The sequence below is a fragment of the Mobula hypostoma genome, chromosome 5 (genome assembly GCF_963921235.1).
Source record: "Mobula hypostoma chromosome 5, sMobHyp1.1, whole genome shotgun sequence".
In the NCBI taxonomy this organism is placed as follows: Eukaryota; Metazoa; Chordata; class Chondrichthyes; order Myliobatiformes; family Myliobatidae; genus Mobula; species Mobula hypostoma.
This window is the reverse complement of record NC_086101.1, coordinates 6,955,575-6,970,673: the sequence shown is the minus strand read 5'-3', so window position 1 is coordinate 6,970,673 and position 15,099 is coordinate 6,955,575. Positions and strand designations below refer to the sequence as shown.

The following is a 15,099-nucleotide window of genomic DNA, read 5'->3' as shown; positions in this document are numbered from 1 at the left end:
CTGGTCAAAGAACACTGAGGCTGTCTACAAGAAGGGTCAGAGCCGTCTCTATTTCCTGAGGAGACTGAGGTCCTTTAACATCTGCTGGACGATGCTGAGGATGTTCTACGGGTCTGTGGTGGCCAGTGCTATCATGTTTGGGGTTGTGTGCTGAGGCAGCAGGCTGAGGGTAGCAGACACCAACAGAATCAACAAACTCATTCGTAAATCCAGTGATATTGTGGGGATGGAACTGGACTCTCTCTCGGTGGTGTCTGAAAAGAGGATGCTGTCTAAGTTGCATGCCATCTTGGACAATGTCTCCCATCCATTACATAATGTACTGGGTGGGCACAGGAGTACATTCAGCCAGAGTCTCATTCCACCGACATGCAGCACAGAGCGTCATAGGAAGTCATTCCCGCCTGTGGCCATCAAACTTTACAACTCCTCCCTTGGAGGGTCAGACACCCTGAGCCAATAGGCTGGTCCTGGACTTATTTCATAATTTACTGGCATAATTTACATATTACTATTTAACTATTTATGGTTTTATTACTACTTATTATTTATGGTACAACTGTAATGAAAACCAATTTCCCCCGTGATCAATAAAGTATGACTATAACGTTATATTTAAATTTGCTGACTATTGTTGGCGGAATCCAAGGTGGTGACGAGTCGGCATATAGTCGGGGGATTGAAAATCAGGCTGTTTGGTGCCACAACAATAACCTCTCACTCAATGTCAGCAGAACCAGGCCGACTGTCGTCTGGAGGAGGGAATAACCGGAGGTCCATGAGGTAGACCTCATCAGGGAACCGGAGGTGGGAGGGGTGAATGTCTTTAAATTCCTTTTGGTTCTGATTTCAGTGGATTTGTTCTGGGTCCAGCACATTAAGCGCCATTACCAAGAAGACACGGCATTGCCTCTACTGTGATAGTACAGAATTTGCGCAGATTCGCCATGCCATCTAAAACTTTGACAAACTTCTACAGATACGCAGTGGGGATTGTCCTGACTGCTTGCATCACGGCCTGCTGTGGAAACACAAATGCCCAGAGTGAACACAGCCCAGACTGTCGCAGGAAAAGCCTTCCTCACCATTGAGCGCATCTGACAGGGAGCGCTGCCACAAGAAAGCAACATCCTTAATTAAGGTCATGTTTTCTCCTCGCTGCTGCCATTGGGAGCCGAATTTCCCACAACAACAGTATCAGGGAAAGTTGCGGAGAGAACGGTCGGATGGTTATCTCAGTTACGAGTCCGGGACGGTTTCATTTTACAACGCGGAGACCAAGTCCCATCTCCACATCTTCACTGGAAATAAATTCACGGAGAAACTTTATCCTTTTTTCTGGTCTTGGCATAAAAACCTGTGGCTGGGAATCTGCTCCGGTTCCGCTCCGGGTCTGGTCCCGGGACCGGCGTCAGGAGTAACTCGGTGTCAATATAAGTGTGTAGAGAATGAAATAAACACGAAATACAGATCCATTAATTTTAATGTGTTCACTGCATCCACCAACGGAACAGAAATACTGCGTATTCAGTAGCAGCCGCGGGCTACAGGTTGTGAGCTGCCCGGGTCCTAAAGTCCACCTTCAATGCGACGGGTTAAGTTGGACAAGCGGTGGTGGTGCTGACTGGGAAGGTCAAGGTGAATGTTAGGGAATGGCCAGGCAACGCTGGAAACACACAAAGCGCCGGAGATTCTCAGCGAGGCAGGCAGTATGGGAATGGGAAATGAACAGTTACCATTTCGGGTCGAGACCCTTCATCTCGGCTGAAAGAGGGGAGATGGTCGGTACAGAAAGGTGGAGGAAGAGCTGGCAGATGAGGGAGGGGTGGAGTGTGGGAATGTGTCAGAAGCCGGGAGGTGAGAGGTGGCAGTGACAAAGATGATGGAATCTGGTAGGAGAGGAAGGTGGAGTCTGGAATAAAGGGAGGGAGGGGGAACAGCGTGTGGGGGATGGGCAGATGGAGAGGGTGGGGAGGAGGGGAAAGAGAGAGAGTGATGGAGGCTGATGGATCATGAAGAGAGAAAATTAAAAGGAAAAGTGACAGAGGAGGAGCAACTACCGAAAGACAGAGAATTCAATGTTCATGCCGGCAGGTTTCAGGCTGCCCCAGTGGAACATGAGGAGCGGTTCTTCTAATTTATGAGACAAGATCACAACGGGTGCCCACGTGGAATCAGTTATTCTGTTTTCGACCCGTTTTATCCCCAGGAAATGCAGGAACAACAATAACAGGTCAGTCAGGATCCACGAAGAGAGACACAGAGTTTGCGTTCCACGTCCATGACATCTTCATTCAAACGCTGCCTGGCCTCTGCGGAGTTCAAATATTTTGTAAAAACGCAAACAACAGGAATTCTGCAGATGCTGGAAATTCAAGCAACACACATCAAAGTTGCTGCCTGGTCTGCTGCGTTCACCAGCAACTTTGATGTGTGTTGCTCAAATATTTTCTGTTTATTTTTAGTTTTTCCAGCATCTGATTCAAATAAACGAACAAGCAAACAACAACAGATGGATCTGACACACGAGAGTCTGCAGACGCTGGAAATCCCGAGCAGCACAAAATGCTGGAGGAACTCAGCGGGTCCGGCTGCATTTATGGAAGGAATAAACAGACGATGTTTCCCGCCGAGAACCTTCATCGGGACTGGGCAGGAGGGGGGATAAAGTCGGAATAAGGCGGGGGAGGGTAAGGAGTACAAATGACATGTGAAAGATACACCAGGTGAGTCGGGTGGGGGATTGGGGGAGGGAGCATGAAGGAAAAAGCTGGGAGGTGACAGGTGGACAAGGTGAAGGGCTGAAGAGACTCTGATGTGTTTTTTTCCGGCTCTTCCTGCAGTACCGGTTCCCAGCAGCAGGTGGGGATCCTCGCCGTGAAACTGATCTTTGCACAGCTCGCTATCCCCATCTCCTGGTTGAAAGCGGTACCGCCATGAACTGAACGTCCAAACATTTATCAGCCAGATTGGCGGAATCCCGAGTTCAGAGCATTATCAACGATGTCTGAGGTTGAGGGTCACATGGTGGCGTACCCCTTTCATCTCTTACCCATCCTCCCATGTGATCCTCAACCTCAGTCCATTCCCCTCACTCACTCTCCAGCCCTGTCAAACTCACTGGTGACAAAAGACCCCCTTGCCGGTATCAAAGGTCACACGCGGTTCTCAGTGTGGATTTCTTTCTGCCCCTCCGTCACTCAGTGTTCCTGTGCCCATTTCGCCCCATCCATCACTCAGCCTCGCTCACATGATCATTTGGGACAGTTGTGTCACTCGAGCAAGAATTGTGTCACCCACTCGGGTGGGAAGGAGAGCCCAATGCAGGGGTCACGGGAAGGTACCACGTAGCAAACAGGGTGCAGCAGAGGGAGGGGTGGGCAAGTGTTGGAGACATGCGGTCTGAGGAAGGGTGCACAGAAGGTAAGGGGCGGGGGGAATCCCGAGGGAGAGGACAACCGGGATCAAAGTTGAGGGAGGTTCAGATGAAACTGTGTGTAAGTGCAAGTGAGGACAAGGCCGTGGATAAAGGTAAATGTCTGAGCTCACGTGTCTGTGCGTGTGCGTGTGGCAGAGAAAGAGAGAGAAAGCCTGAGACATCTTCTCTGCTTTCCAGGTAGATGCAGGCTCAGCACTGGTCCAATTTTTCCATCTGTTTCAAAACTAATAGAAAGATGCTCCCTGGGGAAAAGTCTTCCGCACTGACACATTAACCACTTGGTTCCAGCCTCACTTACTGGGAGGCGGACATCTGTAATCGCTTCTCTAGTCAAACTATCCACTTATATCTTGTCAAAACATTATTCCGTCTGGGTAGCCTCCAACCTGATGGCATGAACATCAATTTCTTGAACTTCCGGTAACGGCCACACCCTCACCATTCCCCATTCCCATTTCGCTCTCTCACCTTATTTCCTTTCATGCCCATCACCTCCCTCTGGTGCTCGTCCATCTCCCCTTTCTTCCATGGCCTTCTGTCCTCTATCAGATTCCCCCTTCTCCAGCCCTTTATCAATTTCACCAGTCTCTTTCCCAGCTCTTTATTCACCACTCCCCCTCTCCCGGTTTCACCGATCACCTACAACCTTGTATTTCTTCTTTCCCTCCCCTCACCTTCTTACTCTGACTTCTCATCTTTTTTTCTCCAGTCCTGACGAAGATCTGATCTTCTCTTGCTTGAAGCTTTGGTGAGGTCATGTTTGGGGTGTTGTGGAGACACAAGAGGCAGCAGAGACAGGGCTTTGATGCAGAACCTCAGCCTGAAACGTCGACTATCACTTTTCCTGCAGAGATGCTACCCGACCTGCTGAGTTCCTCTATCGGCTTCTTTTTGTCTTTGGAGTACCGAGTATTTTTCTGTGCATTGTATGTTTGACGGTCTTCTTTCTTTTGGGTTCTGTTGGGTTTCTTTATTTTGTGGCTGCCTGTGAGGACTCAGGAAAAGGGAGGCGGGGTGTGCGGGATATAGAGTGTACACATTCAGCACAGACACAGTGGGACCAGGTTACTGAGGGAACTGGGAAAATACATTGTGAAGGCTCTGACTACAAAGAGTAAACAAGGGTGGATTCAACTCTCTGTGAGAAACCCCCGTTCACAGCTCTCTGACCCGAGGAGTATCAGACAGAGGGAGGAGTACAGTGAAGAGAGAAATCAAGAGGATAGGAGGAGAACACGTGATAGCTCTGTCAGATAATTTGAATGACATTCATGAGGTGCTACAGGCACATTGAGATTTAAAGAGTAATTAGTGAGAGAACAGATTTCCTTAAGCACTGATGTGGTTATCAACCGGTGGAAGAGCTCGGGAGGGGAGTGGTCTGAAATCAATATTTCCCATCTCTAGCTCCTAGGGAAAACATCATGGAATCCACGGAATGAAGGAAAATGAACATCAACATCTTGGAAAATCTCACATTACAGAAGAGTAGGTGCTGATGATCTTAAAGCCAATTAAAGTGGATCAAGTTTATCTGAAAACATCACCCGACCTGGTCAAAATTGCCGGGGTCTTGGCAGAGAAATTTACTTCACACTTAGCCACAGGTGAGGGGCCGGATGACTGGCGGGTGGCTCAAGGACACAACTTGAGAAGGGCTGGAAGGACAATCCAGGGAACTCCAGGTCTCTGAGTCTCACATCTGTGATGGGAAAATTTCTGAGAGACAGGATCAAACTGAGTTTGACCATAAGACCACAGAACACAGGATAGAATTTCACCAACAATCCATCATGGCTGACTTATTTACCCTCTCAGTCCTATTCTCCCACCTTCTCCCGACAATTTGATGCCCTCACTAATCAAGAATCCATCAACCTCAACTTTAAATATACTCAATGACTTGGCCCCCACATCACTCTGTGACAATGAATTCCAGTTTCACAGTCTTCTGGCTAAAGAAATTCCCCTTCACCACTGTACAAAAGGGATGTATTTGTATTATGGGTCTGTGCGCCTTGGTCCTCGACTCTCCCACTATTGGAGTCATCCTCTCCAACTCCACTCTCTGTAGGCCATCCAGTATTTGATTGGTCACAATGAGATAACTCCTTATTTTTCTGAACTCCAGCAAATGGAGGCACAGAACCATCAAATGCTTCTTCTACCTAATCCGTTCCTTACCAGGATCATTTTTCTGAACTACCTCTGGACCCTCTCCAATGTCACCACATCCTTTCTGATATGAGGAGCCAAAACTGCTCACAATACTCCAAATGGAGTCTGACCAATGCCTTATCAAGGCTCAGCATTACATCTTTTCTTTTACATTCTTGTCCCCTCAAAATTAATGCGAACATTGTATTTGCCTTCCCGACTACTGACTCAGCCTGAATGTTAACCTTTAGGTAATACTGCTCTAGGATTCCCAAGTCTCTGTCAACCTCGATTTCTGAATTTGCTGCACGTTTAGTAGTCAATACCTTTATTCCCTCTACCAATGTGCACGACCATGTACTTCCCTGCACTATATTCCAGCTACCAGTTCTTCGCCATTCTGCAATCTAAGGCCGAGTGCAGACTCACTGTTTCCTCAATACTACCTACCCCTCCAGCTGTCTTTGTATTATCCACAAAACCAGCAATTCTGCCATCCATATCACTGACAAACAAAATGAAAAGAAGCGGTCCCAACACCGACCCCTGCGGAACCCACTCGTCACCGACACCCGACCAGTAAAGGACCCCTTTATTCCCTCTCTTTATCTCCTGAGAGTCAGTCAATCTCCTATCCGTGCTGGTATCTTTCCTGTAATTCCATGGACTCTCATCTTGTTTAGCAGCCTCATGTGCGGCTCCTTGTCAAATGCCTTCTGAACATCTGAGAAAACAACGTCTACTAACTCTCCTTTGTCTATCCTACCTGTTATTTCCTCAAAGAATGCAACGGATTTGTCAGGCAAGATTTCTCCTGAGGGAAACAATGCTGATTTCAACCTATCATGCTACCATATCAACCTACCAATTACTCTGAAACCTCATCCTTAATAACAGACTCTAGCCAACCAGTGAAGTCTGAAGAGATCATTTATGATTTCCTGTCTTTTGCCTCCCTCCCTTTTTAAAAAGATGCCACTCAAGTGGCATTTGCAATTTTCCAGTCCCCCAAAAACACTCCAGAATCTAGTGAAAACTGAAAGATTAGCACTAATATCTCCACAATCACTTCAGCTACTTCTTTAAGAACCACTGGGTCTCACCCATCGGGTCCAGGTGACTTGTCTACTTTCAGATCTTTGTGCTTTCCACAGTCCTTCTCTATAGTGATAGTGACAACACTCACTTCAGTGCCCTGACACTCTCAAAATTCTGGCAGACTGCTGGTGTCTTCCACAATGAAGACTGATACAATGTACTTAATGACTTTGTCCACCATTTCCAATGTAACTTTCTCGTGGTCTGATATTCACTCTCACCTCTCTTTTACTCTTACTTATCTGATAAAACTTTTGATATCCTCCTTTATATTATTGACTAGCTAAGCTTCATATTTCATCTTTACTAACCTGTTTTTTTTAGTTTCCATCTGTTAGTTTTTAAAAGCTTCCCAATCCTCTCGCTCCCAACAAAGGACTTGCTCCCTTCCTGTTTCTCACTTCCACTCACACTGACTCAGCAAACAATCCCTCCACCACGTTCTCCATTGAGTCATTCAGCCCGGGAACTGCTGCTGGAAGATCATCAACTCAGTGAGAGACGCTCTTTGTTCTGCCCGAAACCTGTTGGTCTCCCAGCACAGTCAGATGTCCTGAAGGGAACGCTGTCAACAGGCACAGTCCAGGCTGCAGGAGGACGTGCTGAGGGACACAGTGGATATTGGCACAGCCAGTCTCTGGGACGGGACCACAGTCGAGACTCCTTCTGCTACCACACATGGAGGGCCTGGGTCAGGAGGTGAACACTGAAATTTGCAACATCCCTGAGGCATTCGGAATGGCAATTGTTTAGACAGTGTCAAGACTGCTGAATGTATTGACCATATGACATTAAGAATGTCAAATATCATTTGAACTGTTTTAAACTTTTGTAGATATTTTATTATAAATAAAGCTTAATTTCATAAAACATAATTTACCTTTGCAGCACACACAAAATGCTGGAGGAATTCAGCAGGCCAGGCAGCATCTAAGGAAAAGAGTACAGTCAATGTTTCGGGCCGAGACCCTTCATCAAGACCAGAGAGAAACAGATGAGGAGTCAGGGTTAAAAGTTGGGGGAGGGGAGGGAGAAACACAGGGTGATAGGTGACACCGGGAAGCGGGGAGGGGTGAAGTGAAGAGCTGGGAATTTGATCGGTGAAAGATACAGGGCTGGAGAAGGGGAAATCCAATAGGAGAGGACAGAAGACCATGGAAAAAAAGGAAAGGGGGAGGAGCATCTGAGGGAGGTGATGGGCAGACAAAGAGATAAAGTAAGAGAGGGAAAAGGGAATGGGGAATGATGAAGAAGGGGGTGAGAAATCGATGTTCATGCCATCAGGTTGGAGGATACCCAAGTAGAATATAAGGTGTTGCTCCTCCAACCTGATTGTGTCCTCATCGTGACAGTAGAGAAGGCCATAGATTGACATGTTGGAATGGGAATGGGAAGTGCAATTAAAGTGGGTGGCCACTGGGAGATCCTGCTTTTTCTGGCAAATGGAGCATAGGTGCTCAGCGAAGCGGTCTCCCAATCTACGCCGGGTCTCACCGATGTACAAGACACACCAGGAGTCACAGGTGAAGTGTCGCCTCACCTGGAAGGGCTGTTTGGGGCCCTGAATGGTAGTGAGGGAGGAGGTGTAGCACATGTTCCATTTGTCAGGAGGGAGATCAGTGGGGAGGAGTGAATAGGTAAAGGAGTCATGTAGGGGGAGAACCCTGTGGAAAGCAGAAAGTGAGGGGGAGGGAAAGGTGTGCTTGGCAGTGGGATCCTGTTGGAGATGGTGGAAGTTATGGAGAATTATGTGCTGGATGCAGGAGCTGGTGAGGTGGGAGGTGACAACAAGAGGAACCTTGTCTCTGGTGGGATGGCAGGAGGATGGGGTGTGGGCAGACATGTGCAAAATGGAAGTGATGCAGTTGAGGGCAGCTTTGATGGTGGAGGAAGAGATGCCCCTTTCATTGAAGGAGGACATCTCCTTAATTCTGGAATGAAAAGCCTCATCCTGAGAGTAGATGTGGTGGACAGAAAAGAACTGAGAGAGGGGATGGCATTTTTACAAGTAACTGGGTGGGAAGAGGAACAGTCCAGGTAGCTGTGAGAGTCCGTGGGTTTATAACAGGCATCAGTAAATAAGCTGTCTCCAGAGACAGAGACAGTGAGGACGAGAAAGGGAAGGGAGGAGTTGGAAATGGGCCAGGTAAAGTTAAGGGCAGGGTGGATGTTGGAGGCAAAGTTGATGAAGTCGAAGAGCTCAGAATTGGTGCAGGAAGCAACACCTCTGCAGTCATCAATGTAGCGTAGGAAAAGTGGGGGACAGACACCAGTAACATAAACTGTTCCATGTAGCTGACAAAAAGGCAGACATAACTGGGACCCTTGCGAGTGCCCATGGCTACCCCTTTTGTTTGAAGGAAGCGGGAGGAGTGAAAGGAGACATTACTGAGAGTGAGGACAAGTTCTGCCAGATAGAGGAGAGTGGTGGTGCTGGAGGAAAACTGCCTGGTTTTAGTGTTCAGAAAGAAATGGAGAACTTTGAGGCCTTCCTGGTGCTGTATGTAGGTGTATAGGTACAGGACAACCAGAGTGAAGATCAGGTGATTGGGGCCAGGGATCCTGAAATCATTGAAAAGATTCAGAGTGTGTGAAGTGCCACTGTTGTCGGGAGGAAGGGACTGGACGAGGAGGGATAAAACAGAGTTGAAGTATGCTGATATGAGTTCAGTGGGGCAGGAACAAGATGATACAATGGGTCTACCTGGACAGGTAGGTTTGTGGATCTTGGGTAAAAGGTAGAACGGGGAGGTGCGGGAACTAAGAGGTTGCAGGCAGTGGCTGGGAGAACCCCAGAGCTTACAAAGTTGGTGATGGTGTGGGAGACAGTGGCCTGGTGCTCCTTAGCGGGGTCCTGTTCGAGGAGTAAGTGAGTAGGAGATGTCTGAGAATTGTCGCTGGGTCTGAACGGTAGAGGTCAGTACGCCGGACTATTACAGCACCCCACTTATCTGCGGGTTTGAGGGTGAGGTGAGGATTGGTGCTGAGGGAGTGGAGAGCAGAGCGTTCGGAAGGAGTGAGGTTGGAATTGGAGAGAGGAGTGGAGACGGTTAATGTCCCGTCGGCAGTTGGCAATGTAAAGATCCAGAGCAGGCAGAAGACCCGAGCGGGGTGACCAGGGAGAGGAGGAGGGTTGAAGACCGGAGAAGGGATCATCGGTGCTTGTCCTCCCTCGCCCTTCAGTCTGTCGGATTGCACAGGAGAGAGGGGAGAACACCAGCGACCCATCAGCAGCCGCTGCGGCGCGGCTCCGATCTCCCAGCAGCAAGAGGCGGGTTTCGGAGGCAGCTGCAGACGACAGGCCCCGATCCCCGGCGGGGAAAGGCCCGGCACCCTCCGTATAGCTGGAACAGCTCACGGAATCTCCTCACCTCCACCACGGAAAAGATTCGCAGCCCTGGTCGGTATTGCAGCGGTTCCCAAGGTGCAGCTGCCGATTTGCGGCCTGTGCCCGGATCGGACCCATTCGCTCCCGGTGGCAATGGACGGCCCACTGGGCGGGCTCACTCCTCGGCCGATGAGAGCCGGTCCTGCCGATTGACGGACCGCCTCCGTCAGCTGCAGATTTCAGTCCCATGGAAGGGCCGAGTTTGTTCACAGCGTCACAGGAAGCTCCTGTCAGTAACATTTGCATGGAGATCTGCATAGCTATTTTCCATTAAGGCAAGGAAAGGATGGTAGGGTTAAAGAACCATGGTGTACAAAGGAATCAGAAGATCTAGTTAAGGAGAAAAGAAAAGCTTGTGAAAAGTTCAAGAAACTAGGTACTACTAGAGCTCTAGGAAATTACAAGTTTGCTAGGATGGAGCTTAAGAATGGAATGAGGAGAGCCAGAAGGGGCCACGAGAAGGCCTTGGTGAGCACGATTAAGGAAATCCTCAAAGCATTCCAGAAGTATGTGAAGAGCAAGAGAATGAGCTATGTGAGAATAGGACCAATCAGGTGTGATAGGGAAACGTGTGCATGGGGTCGGAGAAGGTTGCAGAGGTATTAATGTGTACTTGGTGCTTCAGTATTCACCAGGGAAAAAGACATTGACAATTGTGGGGATTACTTACAGTGGACTGAAATGCTTAAGCATATAGACATTGAGAAAGAGGATGTGCTGGATGTTTTGAAAAACATTAAGTCACCGGGACCGGATGTGATATACCCCAGGCTACTGTGGGAATCGGGACAGGAGATTGCTGAGCACCTTGTAATGATTTTTGTGTCATCAATTGGGATGGAGAAGAACCGAAGGATTGCCGAGTTGCAAATTTTGTTCTCTTGTTCAAGAAAAGGAGTCTATAACCCAAGAAATTATTGACCAGTGAGCTGGGAAAGTTGTTGAAGATCCTGAGAGGCAGGGTTTATAAGCATTTGGAGAGATGTAATCTGATTAGGGGTAGTCAGCATGGCCTTGTCAAGGGCAGGTCATGCCTTACGAGCCTGATTGAAATATTTGAGGAAGTAGCAAAGCACATTGATGAAGGTAGAGCAGTGGATGTAGTGTGTATGGATTTCAGTAAGGCATTAGATAAGGTTCCCTATGCCAGGCTCCTTCAGAAAGTAAGGAGGCAGGGGATCGAAGGAGACCTTGCTTTGTGGAACCAGGACTGGCTTACCCACAGAAGACATAGGGTAGTTGTAGATGGTTCATATTCTGTATGGAGGTCAGTGAACAGTGGTGTTCCACAGGAATCTGTTCCGGGGCCCCTCCTCTTTGTGATTTTTATAAATGACCTCGATGAAGAAGTAGAAAGGTGGGTTAATAACTTTGCTGATGACACAAGGGTTGGGGATATTGTGGATAGTCTGGAGGGTTGTCAGAGGTTACAGTGGGACATCGATAGGATGCAGAACTGGGCTGAGAAGTGGCAGATAGACTTCAAGTGTGAGGTGGCTCATTTTGGTAGGTCAAATTTCAAGACAGAATATAATATTAATGCTAAGAATCTTGACAGTGTTGAGGGTCAGCGAGTTCTTGTCCAGAGGACACTCAAAGCTGCTGCGCAGGTGGACAGTATGGTTAAGAAGGCGTATGGTGTGTTGGCCTTCAACTGTGAGATCGAGTTCAAGAGATGTGAGGTAATGTTACAGCTATATAACACACATAACAGTTGCTGGTGAATGCAGCAGGCCAGGCAGCATCTCTAGCAATAGGTACAGTTGGCGTTTCGGGCCAAGACCCTTCGTCAGGAATAACTGAAAGAAGAGCTAGTAAGAGATTTGAAAGTGGGAGAGGGAGGGGGAGATCCGAAATGATAGGAGAAGTCAGGAGGGTGAGGGATGGAGCCAAGAGCTGGACAGTTGATTGACAAAAGGGATATGAGAGGATCATGGGACAGGAGGCCCAGGGAGAAAGAAAAGGGGGAGGGGGGGGAAGCCCAGAGGATGGGCAAGTGGTATAGTGAGAGGGACAGAGGGAGAAACCAGAGAGAGAGAAAAAGACTATGTGTATATAAATAAATAACGGATAGGGTTCGAGCGGAAGTTTGAGAAGTCAATGTCCATGCCATCAGGTTGGAAGCTACCCAGATGGAATATAAGGTGTTGTTCCTCCAACCTGAGTGTGGCTTCATCTTTACAGTAGAGGAGGCCGTGGATAGACATGTCAGAATGGGAATGGGATGTGGAATTAAAATGTGTGGCCACTGGGAGATCCTGCTTTCTCTGGTGGACAGAGCGTAGGTGTTCAGTGAAACGATCTCCCAGTCTGCGTTGGGTCTCGCCAATATATAGAAGGCCGCATCGGGAGCACCGGGTGTAGTATGTCACCCCAGCCGATTCACAGTTGAAGTGTCTGCCTCACCTGGAAGGACTGTATGAATGGTTGTGAGGGAGGAAGTGTAAGGGCATGTGTAGCACTTGTTCCGCTTACAAGGATAAGTGCCAGGAGGGAGAACGGTGGGGAGGGACTATTCCTCTTCTCACCCTGTTGCTTGCAAAAATGCCATCCCCTTCTCGCAATTCCCCTGACTCCGCCGCATCTGCTGTCTGGTCAGCAGCTTAACGTTCAGCTTCCACGTCCCCCTACCTGCATTCCGGTTCTCCCGTAAGTCATCCTTGTAGAAGACAGTGGTCAGAGAAGAACACTGGCTTGACGTCAGTGGATTTGACCATGAGGGACAATAAGAGAAAGAGGAAGTCAATCCGTGAGCTGGCTGAGGCGTCCGATTGATTTTAATTCCACATCCCATTCCAATTCTGATATGTCTTTCCATGGCCTTCTCTACTGTAAAGATGAAGCCACACTCAGGTTGGAGGAACAACACCTTATATTCCGTCTGGGTAGCCTCCAACCTGATGGCATGAACATTGACTTCTCTAACTTCCGCTAATGCCCCACCACCCCTCGTACCCCATCCGTTATTTATTTATATACACACATTCTTTTCCTCTCTCTGTTTTCTCCCTCTGTCCTCCTCACTATACCCCTTGCCCATCTTCTGGGCTTTCCCCCTCCTCCTTTTCTTTCTCCCTGGGCCTCCTGTCCCATGATCCTCTCATATCCCTTTTGCCAATCAACTGTCCAGCTCTTGGCTCCATCCCTCCCCCTCCTGTCTTCTCCTATCATTTCGGATCTCCCCTTCCCCCTCCCACTTCCAAATCTCTTACTAGCTCTTCTTTCTGTTAGTCCTGACGAAGGGTCTTGGCCCGAAACGTCGACTGTACCTCTTCCTACAGATGTTGCCTGGCCTGCTGCATTCACCAGCAACGTTTATGTGTGTTGCTTGAAATTTCAGCATCTGCAGATTTCCTCGTGTTTGCAGCTATATAACACCTTTGTTGCACCCCATCTGGAGTACTGTGTTCAGTCCTGGTCACCTCATTACAGGAATATTGTGGATACTATAGGGAGATTTACAAAGATGTAAAGATGCCTGGATTGGAGGGCGTACCTTATGAGACAAGTTGAGTAAACTTGGCCTTAAAGTGAAGGAGGATGAGAGGTGACCTGATAGAGGTGTATAAGATGATGAGAGGCATTGCTCGTGTGGATGCCAGAGGCTTTTTCCCAGGCCTGAAATGGCTAACAGAAGGGGCCATAGATTTAAGTTGCTTGGAAGGAGGTACAAGGGGATGTCAGAGGTAAATTTTTCACACAAAGAGTGGTGGGTGCATTGAATGTGAAGTGAAGGTGGTAGAGCTGGATACAATAAAGTCTTTTGAGAGACTCTTAGATATGTACATGGAGCTTAGAAATATAGGAGGCTGTGTGGTTGGGAAATTCTAGGCAGCTTCTGGAGCTGGATACAGGTTGGCATGACATTGTGGGCTGAAGGGCCTGTAATGTGCTGTGGATTTTCTATGTTGTGTTTCTATGTTCTATGCTCGAGGAACAGGTCAGACAGCATCTGTGGAAATGACATTTCGTGCCGAGGTCCTTCTTCAGAACTGGAAAGGAGGTGGGAAATTCCCAGAATAGAAAGGTCGGGGGTGGGGGGAATGGAAAGGAGGATAGCTGGAAAGTGATAGGTGAAGCCAGGTAGGTTGGAAAGATAAAGGGTTGGAGAAGAAGGAATCTGGTACGAGAGCAGAATGGCCCATAGGAGAAAGGGAAGGAGGGGACGCAGGGGGAGATGATAGTCAGGTAGCTGAAGGTAAGAGGCCAGAGTGGGGGATAGAAGAAGAGGGGAGAGGGAGGGATTTTTTTTCTGGAAGGAGAAATCAATATTCATGCCATCTGTTTGAAAGCTATCCAGACATACTATACGGTGTTTTTCCTTCGCGCTGGGGGTGGCTTCATCGTGGCACAAGAGAAGGTCATGGACTGACGGGTCCGATTGAGAATGAGAATTGGAATTAAAATGTTTGGCCACCAGGAAGTTCCATCTTTGGCAAATGGAGTAGAGGTGCTTGATGAAGCAGAACCCCAATTTACAACAGGTCTCACCAATGTAGAGGAGGCTGCATTGAGAGCAGCTGATCAAATAAATGACCCCAGCAGATGAAGTGTTGCCTCACCTGGAAGGACTTTATGGGTCCTTGAATGGAGGGGAAAGAGGAGGTGAATAGATACTTTGGCTGATCACAGGGGTAAGTGTCAGGAGTGAGATTACTGGAGAGGGTGAATGGACAAGGGAGTCATGGAGGGAGTGATCCCTGCAGAAAGTAGAGAAGGGAGGAGGTAAAGATATGTTTAATAGTAGGTTACCATGACTGTGTGGCTGGGCATAGCTCAAATACCATCTATAAATTTGCTGATGATACAACTATTGTTGGCAGAAACTCAGATGGAGATGAGAGGGCGTACAGGAGTGAGATATACCAACTAGTCGAGTAGTGTCACAGTAACAACCTTGCACTCAATGTCAGGAAGACGAAAGAGCTGATTGTGGACTTCAGGAAGGATAAGACGAAGGAACACGAACCAATCCTCATATAGCCATCAGAAGTGGAGAGAGTGAGCGGTTTCAAGT

At 48.2% G+C, this 15,099-nt stretch overlaps 1 long non-coding RNA gene across 1 annotated transcript; it reads right to left on the bottom strand.

Moving 5' to 3' along the window:
- Window positions 1-1,480: 1,480 nt before the first annotated feature.
- LOC134346086 (uncharacterized) lies at window positions 1,481-11,309 on the bottom strand. The gene is made up of 3 exons (XR_010017824.1): window positions 10,066-11,309; window positions 7,575-7,624; window positions 1,481-2,312 (listed from the first exon to the last, which is right to left on the bottom strand). It is a non-coding gene; the product is annotated as an uncharacterized LOC134346086 (long non-coding RNA).
- Window positions 11,310-15,099: the final 3,790 nt, after the last annotated feature.